Source organism: Loxodonta africana, chromosome 11 (assembly GCF_030014295.1).
Source record: "Loxodonta africana isolate mLoxAfr1 chromosome 11, mLoxAfr1.hap2, whole genome shotgun sequence".
Taxonomy (NCBI): Eukaryota; Metazoa; Chordata; class Mammalia; order Proboscidea; family Elephantidae; genus Loxodonta; species Loxodonta africana.
This window is the reverse complement of record NC_087352.1, coordinates 9,471,389-9,481,867: the sequence shown is the minus strand read 5'-3', so window position 1 is coordinate 9,481,867 and position 10,479 is coordinate 9,471,389.

The following is a 10,479-nucleotide window of genomic DNA, read 5'->3' as shown; positions in this document are numbered from 1 at the left end:
CTCACTTTTCTTATTTATAAAATGGAGGATTGTTAGGATTAAATACCATAACCAATGAAAAGTATTTAAAACAGTGCCTAACATACAGAGAGTGCTCAATAAATGTTACTAATATTACCTTTTTGTTTTTACTGTGCATTAAACTAAACAAACAAAAAAAATCCCCAAACCTGTCTGTTCAGTCGATTCTGACTCATAACGACCTTATAGTGACACTATAGGATGGAGTAGAATCACTTACAAGAAGCAGCTGGTGGATTTGAACTGCCAACCTTTTGGTCAGCAGCCTGAGCTCCCAATGGTATTCCAGGAATAGGATTGCACCGACCTACAGGTGGGCGTGCCCTTAGCTGTCCTGCAAGGTCACACCATGCTCTAGACTCATTGGCCTTCCTTCTAGTTCTTGTATATGCCATGCTCAGTCCTACCCCAGGGCCTTTACACTAACTGTTCCGTGTCCCCACGACCTTTCTTCCATCTCTTTGCCTACCTGACTTCCCCTCAGTCAGCTAAATGTTATCACCACAGAAGGCCTGACCTGCCCCCTCTATCTCACGGAGGGACCTGTGACCCTAATACCTCACAGCATGTTTTCTCCTTTTCAAAATGGGCAATAGAGAGGCGGACATAAGTAATGCCATAATGATATTCTAAGTAACCTGTAAGTCTTTTTTTGCTTGACATTTTGTACACTCTCACTTTCAGTGTCCTTTATGTTTTTTTGTTTTATGTTTTGCCTGTTGCAAACATAAAGATTAGAGTCCAGATTTCCGGCATGCATATCTTTAGTTTAATAAAGAGTTTCTTATAGTTATTTTGTGATGTATACTCAACCAACCATCTGTAGGCTAAGTGCTTGATGACATTATGTAATCCTTGCAAAAATGATATATTAGCTCTGATGTAGAAATTGTTCTTCGGGACTCCATAAAGACAGCCCGTGTTGTTGCCGGACTTTCTGTTGGTGTCACCTAATAAACTTTCGCTTTCTGACTTGGAGTACGTTTTATTGGCTCAACTGCTCCAGGGCACAGACCCCAATCAGGTAACAGACCCCCTTCCTTCCATCACTCTGTTGTCTTGCTCCCCTTGTATTTAGTAACAGTTTATACCTGTTTCGCCCAGGAATGTATGTTCTCTTGGGGAGATGACTGTTCATCTCCCTGTCCCCAATATTCAGGGCCAGGCATAGAAGAGTAGGTTTCAATGAATCTGTGTCAAATGAATGCTTCAAAGAATTAACAGCCAGAAGCCCTCGGTAATAGAAAGACCAAGAATGATGGGAGAGTATGTATGTATACCTTGAGGGCAGGGAGTTGGTGAGGTTGAGTGGGAAACCAAGAGAGGGTTTTAAACACAGGAAGTGACATACAGGAAATGACCACTAACTGGTTTAGGTTTTCATACACAATAGTTTTTGTTTTTTTATTATTTTTTTTTAGTTATGAAAATTTCAAACATAAACAAAATAGGGGGGATGGAAGAGTATAACTAACCCTCATATTCCCATCACCCAAGTTCAGAAAAGCCAATCTTATTTCACCATCATACCATGTAAAAAAAATGGCATGGGAGCGGCGTCTGACTTCCTCTCTCTTCACAAGGCGGAAGGAGAATCAAGATCAACAACTCAAGGCTGATTCCTGTGAGGTGGAGGTTGGACATGCCTCCTCTCTGCACCATCTTTACCAATTCTGATGCCAACCGTCTCTCCCATGGCACTCTCTACTTCTCTGCTGGGTTCAATAATTCATTGCAATGGCCACGCAGAACTCACAGGCCATACTCATGATTATGAGGTTTATTAAGGAAGGAACAGGTTACAGTTCAGGCTCAGGAACACTCAGGATACAGTTCTTCCATCAGGATAGCCTCTTTCCAGTCTGTGCCACAGGCATGCCTCTCTCTGGTCTCTGGCCTCCGCCCTGCTTGTGCAAGTGTTACAAAGCTCTTTTAGCTCTGTGGGTTAAGTACCCAGAGACACCCCACTCCGCCAGTAAGCCTTGACCCAAAGGCACTCAGCTTTATCCCTCTGTGGGCAGGGAAGCTTACTGTGCTGTTTCCTGCCAGTCTCTCCTGACACTATTTCTCTGCCACTGCTTCTCTGGCTCCCCTTCCTTGGTGGTGGTGGGATCTTCTCTTTCCTGCCCCTGGGAAGGCTCACTTGAAGCCCAGAAGGATGGCAAAACTGGCCAACCCGTTTGGTGGGCCACAATTGCCTTATTTGCACAGTCCCACCCAATCACTTGGGTGGGAGTTACAAGACCATGGCAAGAAAGGCCACACAAAATCGATTCATTGCACTGCACCCCAACACTCCTCCTTGAACCCCTCAGATTATTTTGAAACAATCCCAGATATTTCATCCGGAAACACTTTAGTCCAGTGTCTCCAAAAGATAAGAATTCCACTCTCTCTCTCTTTTTTAAACATTACGTAACCACAATGCCATTATCAAGCCTTTAAAATCTTGCAGTCATTTCTTCAAGTTACCACATATCCCATCGGTGTTCAGATTTCCCCAGTGATCCCCCAATTTGTTTTTCTTTTTCCAAGAAGAATGTTTTTATTATATTTCAGGCGTACAGAAGAGTAGAGAGAATAATAGAATGAGTCCACATGTCACTCATCAACCAGCTTCAAGAAGTACCCTCTCATGTCTCATGTATCCCCACCCACTTCTCCCAGACAATTTTGAACCTAAGTGCTAGACATTATGGCCCATTGTATATATATATAATATATATTTTCAATTGGTTTGTTTGAATCAGGATCCAAACAAATCAGCACATTGGATTTGTTTAATGAGACTTCCCATGATCCTTTTTTATTGACACTTCACTCTGATTGCTATGTGGAAAATGGATTGTAGGAGGCAGAGTGACATTTATTAGGCAGTTATATACCACAAATCAAAACCAAACCCACTGCCATCTAGTCGATTCTGACTCATAGCGACCCTATAGGACAGAGTAGAATTGCCCCATAGAGTTTCCAAGGAGTGCCCGTTGGATTCGAACTGCCAACCTTTTGGTTAACAGCCGTAGCACTTAACCACTATGCCACCAGGGTTTCCTTTATATACCACAAATGGTTGAAAATGCTTTGTATGCAGCTTTTTAAGAGGGAGGTGCTACTATTAACCTTGTTTTACAGAGGAAGAAAACAAGGTACAGAGAGGGAAGTTCACTTACTTGCCCAAGGTCACACAGCCAGGAAATAGCCAGGGTCAGGATTTGAACCCCTGCAGCCTGGTTTCAAAGTCCATGTAATCCAGAGGCGTAGAGAGAGTAATGAGCACCCAGGGCAATCTCTAAATATGCAACTCTCCCTCCCTCCCCAGTTGATGGCGGTGAGTGATTTGCTGGCCTCCTCTGGCTCCCCCTTGGACTTATTCCTGGGGGCAAATGCTCCCCTCTAGTCCCCCCTTGGAGCCCTGGTGGCACAGTGGTTAAGAGCTTGACTGCTAACCAAAAGGTCGGCAGTTCGAATCTAAGACAGAGAACAGAAGTCCCCCCAAATCTGCAAACAAAGCAACAGGAACTGGGCCAGGGTGCAGAAACAAAGCCATCCCCCAGAACAATGGGGTAAGGTATCTGAAAACAACCCACAAACTTCTTTAAAGTTGTCTTTCAGAAGCAGCTGGATAAAACCAGCCCCCAGGACAAGCGCAGAACATCCACCTGTGACTGCTGTGTGACCTTCCTCCAGGGGCAGTGAGGGGCTGCAGCAGCAGTTGGGCAATCGAACTCGGGGAGAGAGAGACTGCGCAGGCACAACACCCCATAATAAGCTCTGCTATGAATCCCAGAGGCCTCCTGGACAGGAGCCATCTTAGAAAGCTACTGGGAGCTTCCCGTAGTTAACATATTCCCGCCTATGCCTATGAATAAACATGAATCTTTTCCCACCAGAGAACTTTTAAAAACATAGGCAAGTTCTTTGTTCTGTGAGATGGGGGTATGCATTGCTTAGGCTCTCCTCGTTTCCATTTGCAAGCTTATTCAATAAAGTTTTGCTCATGTGGAAAACTCTTTGTGCCTTACCTGCTCATTCTTGACCAGTGAGAGGCAAGAACCTTATTTGATTCTGGCCACAAATCCACCAGTTGCTCCTTGGGGCAGTTATACTTTCTCCTATAAGGTCGCTATAAGTTGGAATCAACTCCATGGCAACGGGTTTGGTTTTTGGTTTGAATTCCCCCTCACTAGTCCTCTGATGCAGTTTGCATGTATGTTTTGCTGCTCCTTGACTGGGGCAGAGGGTTTGAAGGTGAAGTTAATCAACATGGTTTGGTGATGATTTGGGTAGAAGTAGCAAGGGGAGGAAAGAGTCAGAATAATGAAAAAAATGATAGCCAAATCCCACTGGGAGCTTATTCTACACCAGGTGCTCTCAAAAACTCTTCACTCATTGGATCCTTGCAAATATGGGAGGCACTATCTTCAATCTCATTTTATAGGTGAGAAAACTGAAGCCCATGAAGATTAAGTCTTGAGCTTGAGGCCACAAAGCTGGGAAGGTGATGACAAGGTTTCTAACTCGTAGGACATTTCACAGCTGTCCCTACAAAAACTCCAGAGGGCATGCCTTCAAGGGAAAGGGAAACTTCTAGAAACCCTGAAAAAACAATAGGAAAGGACCCTGGGCTTAGGGGGCTTACTGGGGAGGAGGGGGATGCTTCATAGTGAAAGGAATCCCTTGGGATTGTCGTGGATTAAATTATGTTCCCCCAAAAATGTGTGTATCAATTTGGCTGGACTGTGATTCCCAGTATTGTCTGGTTGTCCTCCATTTTGTGATTGTAATTTTATGTTAAAGAGGATTAGGGTGAGATTGTAACACCCTTATTGTGGTCACAACCCTGATCCAATGTAAAGGGAGTTTCCCTGGGGTGTGGCCTTCACCACCTTTTATCTTACAAGATACAAAAGGAAAGGGAAGCAGAGAGCTGGGGACCTCATATCACCAAGAAAGCAGTGCTGGGAGCAGAGTGCGTTCTTTGGAACTGGGGTTCCTGTGCGGAGAAGCTCCTAGTCCAGGGGAAGGCTGGTGAGAAGGACCTTCCTCCAGAGCCAACAGAGAAAGCCTTCCCCTGGAGTGAGTGCCCTGAATTTGGACTTCTAGCCTACTAGACTGTGAAGAAATAAATTTCTCTTGGTTAAGGCCATCCACCTGTGGTTTTTCTGTTATAACAGCACTAGATGACTATGACAGTGGTGCAAACACTTAACACACTCAGCTACTAACTGAAAGGTTGGCAGTTTGAACCCATCTGGAGGCGCCTTGGAACCCTGGTGGTGAAGTAGTTAAGAGCTAGGGCTGCTAAGAGGTCAGCTAGTTCTACTCTTTCCTATGGGGCCGCTATGAGTCAGAATCGACTCGACAGCAGTGGGCTTGCCTTGGGCTTGGAGGTGCCTTGGAAGAAAGGCCTGGCACCTGTTTCTGAAAAGTCACAGCCTTGAAAACACTATGGAGCTGCAGTTCTACTCTGAAAACACATGGGGTCACCCTGAGTAGGAATAGGAATCAACTGGACAGCAACTTGTTTTGGTTTTGGTACACACTGAAAAGGGCCATTTTCCTGGCTCCTGCCTCAGCGCTGGAGGTGCTCACTCATCTATGCCAAGAAGACAGCTTCCTGGCCAACTGATTGGAAGAGATCCATATTTATGCCTATTCCCAAGAAAGGTGATCCAACCGAATGTGGAAATTATAGAACAATATCATTAATATCACACACAAGCAAAATTCTGCAGAAGATCTTTCAAAAACTGCTGCAGCAGTAAATCGACAGGGAACTGCCAGAAATTCAGGCTGGTTTCAGAAGAGGACATGGAACCAGGGATATCATTGCTGATGTCAGATGGATCCTGGCTGAAAGCACAGAATACCAGAAGGATGTTTACCTGTGTTTTATTGACTATGCAAAGGCATTTGACTGTGTGGATCATGACAAACTATGGATAACACTGCGAAGAATGGGAATTCCAGAACACTTAATTGTGCTCATGAGGAACCTTTACATAGATCAAGAGGCAGTTGTTTGGACACAACAAGGGGATGCTGATTGGTTTAAAGCCAGGAAAGGTGTGCACCAGGGTTGTATTCTTTCACCATGCCTATTTAATCCATGTGCTGAACAAATAATCCGAGAAGCTGGACTATATGAAGAAGAACGGGGCATCAAGATTGGAGGAAGACTCATTAACAACCTGCGTTATGCAGATGACACAACCTTGCTTGCTGAAAGTGAAGAGGATTCGAAGCACTTACTAATGAAGATCAAGGACCACAGCCTTCAGTATGGTTTACACCTCAACATAAAGAAAACTAAAATCCTCACAACTGGACCAATGAGCAACATCATGATAAACAGAGAAAAGATTGAAGTTGTCAAGGATTTCATTTTACTTGGATCCACAATCAACAGCCATGGAAGCAGCAGTCAAGAATTCAAAGATGCATTGCATTGGGTAAATCTGCTGCAAAGGACCTCTTCAAAGAGTTGAAGAGCAAAGATGTCACCCTGAAGACTAAGGTGCGCCTGACCCAAGCCGTGGTATTTTCAATTGCATCATATGTGTTTGAAAGCTGGACAATGAATAAGGAAGACCGAAGAAGAGCTGACGCCTTTGAATTGTGGTGTTGGCGAAGAATATTGAATATACCATGGACTGCCAAAAGAATCAACAAATCTGCCTTGGAAGAAGTACAACCAGAATGCTCCTTAGAAGCAAGGATGGCGAGACTGCATCTTACATACTTTGGACATGTTGTCAGGAGGGATCAGTCCCTGGAGAAGGACATCATGCTTGGCAGAGTATAGGGTCAGTGGAAAAGGGGAAGACCCTCAACGAGGTGGATTGACACAGCGGCTGCAACAATGAGCTCAAGCATAACAACGATTTTAAGGATGGTGCAGGACCGGGCAGCGTTTTCTTGTGTTGTGCATAGGGTTGCTATGAGTTGGAACTGACTCGAGGGCACCTAACAACAACAAATCCCTCCCCTGAGCTTCGCCAGCCCCTGGACCTCCCCCAGCCTCAGCCCTGATGCCTTCGCCTCTCTCCCTCACCAGCCTGGTGCCAAAATCAACTGAGTCAATAATAAAATTATTAGATGAGGTTTATTTGAGCAGAAGATGGGATAGCACCAAACCACATGTGGAAAGGTACTCCCCCGCAAGTATCAGCAGTGATTAGTTTATATTTACAAATCGGGAAACAAAAGGAGCTTATTTCTGATTGGCCTATACCATTTACTGTTGAAATGATGTCAGAAACTCATTGCTCAACCAGGGTAGCCTGATTTACAGGAAAGCTAGAGTTAAATTTTGGTAAAGACAAGTGTTGGGGCATTGTCCCCTTGACTGGATTTTATCAACCGGGTGGCTCCATTTTTATTTCATTTGACAGTGGGGATCATCTCTGGGTCCCCAGGATCACCTAGCTTGAGTCAGGCATCTGGGAGATGGCATATGTGAGAAATAAAAAAACAAAGTTCTCTTTGACACTGAGCATTTCTCTCTGCCTGTTTCTCTCCTATCTGGGTGAATCTTTGGTCTAAGGAGATTCTCTCCCTCTCTCTCTCCACACCTCTCCCCATCTCGCATGATCTTTTGGAATCTCCACATGTAATTTTATTTTTATTTTTTTTAAATAATATTTTATTGTGTTTTCAGTGAAGGTTCACACAGCAGTTTAAGTTCAACAATTTCTAAGCAAATTGTTCAGTGTAATTGGTTACATTCTTCACAATGTGTGAACATTCTTCTTATTTATACTTGGGTTGTTCCATTTCCATTAATGTAATTTCCCTGCCCCTTCCATTCTCATTTGTATTTTAAAGTACCTGTTGATCATTTGGTCTCATATAGATGAATTTTCAAAGGAGTAGAGTACTCGAACATGATATTCTTTATTTTCTAAGCCAATCTGTTATTTACCTAGAAGGTGACCTTAGGGATTATTTTTGATTCAAGGTTTAAATAGTATCTCAGGGCAATAGTCTCAGGGGTCCTCCAGTCTCAACCAGCCCGTTAAGTCTTTTTTTTCTTTCTCTTTTTAAGAATTTGAAGTTCTGTTCCACATTTTTCTCCCATTCCATCAGGTATCCATCTATTGTGGCCCTGATCAGAAAGGTTGATAGTGGTAGCTGGGCACCATCTAGTTCTTCTGGTCTCAGGGCAGATGAGGCTGTGGTTCGTGTAGACTATTTGTCCTGTAGTCTAGTTTCTTCTTTGAGTGTTTGGTTTCCTTCTTTCTCTTTTGCTGCAGATGAGTAGAGACCAATAGTTGTATCTTAGATGGCCACTCACATGCTTTTAAGACCTCACATACTACTCACCAAACTAGGATGTAAACATAAACTTTATGAACTGTATTATGCCAACTGACTGACCTGTTTCACAAGACTATGATCCTAATCCTTCAGACCCAGGAAATAAATCCTGAAAGGTTATGTCTAAGAAGTATCTGTAACTGTGTTTCTCTTGTGCTTTATTATATATATGAATATATGTGCATTTAGTCACATACACGTATATACACATATGCATATACCTACATATACATGTACATACCTATACACATATGTGCCTACATACATAAATATATATCTGCACATACATTTTTTGCTTGTTTTTGCTGTTGTCCAAGTGTATCTGTGTGATCACATTTCTTTAAAGGTCATCCCATTTCAACCCCATATCTGAGTGACTTTCCTTGTATCTCTGAACATCTCTCCAAGTCTCTCTCTTTGGTATCTCTGAGGATCTCCCTCAAGTCTCTGAGTCGCTCCACTGTCTCTGAATGCCTTTTGGAGTCTCTTCCCTGACAGGGCCCATTTCATAAAGGAACACACCTGGAGTTCAACAAAGTTGGGTTTATTGACTTGCTGTAACTAAGGAGAGGGGACCACAGAGGGAACACTGGTTGTCTCCCCAAACACAGGGAGAGAGAGAGTTGTTTAGGATTTTCAGGAAAGGCAGAAGTTTATATCAAATTTAAATGAGGCAGTTTGATAGGCTCAAGACAAAGAGTAATGTAGGGCCTGGTCTGAGAATGAGGAGCCCTGGTGGCACAGTGGTTAAGCACTTGGCACCTAGTGGCTCCAACCCACCAGCTGCTTTGTGGGAGAAAGACGTGGCAGTCTGCTTTCATAAAGATCTACAGCCTTAGGAACCCTATGGGCAATTCTACCCGGTCCTAGAGAGTCACTAGGAGTCAGAATCAACTCAACGGTGACCAGCTGGTCTGAGAATCGGACTCAGGGTCTATTACCTTGGAAACCACAGAGTTAAGAGAAATGTGGAATGTTGTTGCTGGAAACCCCTCCTCTGAAGCTCTACACCTAGGGTGCTTCTTGTGGCAGTGACTTAGATCCTCCAGCCAAGAGTGGGATAGAATCTCAAAGAGCAACTTTCTGACAGTCTGTCACTCTAGAGGACAGTTTCTCAGCTCTAGGTCCTTGGTGTAGATTGACAACAATTTTTACGGGTTCACACCTCAGCAGGAGACATATTATCCCAAACCAGATTTTGCAAGCTATAATGTTGTTGGTTCCTGTTCAGTAGATTCTGATATATATATAACCAAAAAAAAAAAAACAAAAGAAACCCATTGCCATCGAGTTGATTCTGACTCATACCAACTCTATAGGATGGAGTAGAACTGCCCCATAGGGTTTCCAAGGCTGTAAATCTTCACCGAAGCAGATCACCACATCTCTCTTCCACAGAGCAGCTGGTGAGTTGGAGCCGCCAACCTTTCAATTAGCAGCCCAGTGCCTAACCACTTCCTTATAAATGTGTTGTTGCTGTTAGGTCCTGTCCAGTTGGTTGTGACTCATAGCGACCCTATGTACAACAGAATGAAACACTGCTGGGTCCTGCACCATCCTCACAATCGCTGCTGTTTTTGAGCCCATTGTTGCAGTCACTATGCAGTTGAAGGTCTCCCTTTTTTTTTTTTTGCTAACTGTCTACTTTACCAAGCATGAGGTTTTTCTCCAGGGACTGGTCCCTCCTGATAACATATCCAAAGTACCTGAGATGAAGTCTGGCCATCCTTGCTTTCAAGGAGCCTTCCGGCAGTACGTCTTCCGAGACAGAGTTGTTCGTTTTTCTGGCAGTCCGTGGTATATTTAAACAATACATTATATATATATATATATATATATATGAAATAAAAAACATATATGTATACACATATACATATATTCTTCCTGGGAAGAAATAAACATTCCCGACAAAATGCTTAAGCAATTTTTGGGTGAACTTTAAAAAAAAAAAAATTTTTTTTTAATGAGATCAAGTTTTGTTCTGGGAATCAGGTTCCCATCCAACAGTCCCTCAAGACACTAGTTATCATGAATCAAAACATCTTTTTCTTGGTAACAGTGACTATCCAGCCATCCACTTTTCCTATCCAATGGCCCTGTGGCTGCCAGTGTATTTTGACCTCCTGATCTGTTGCC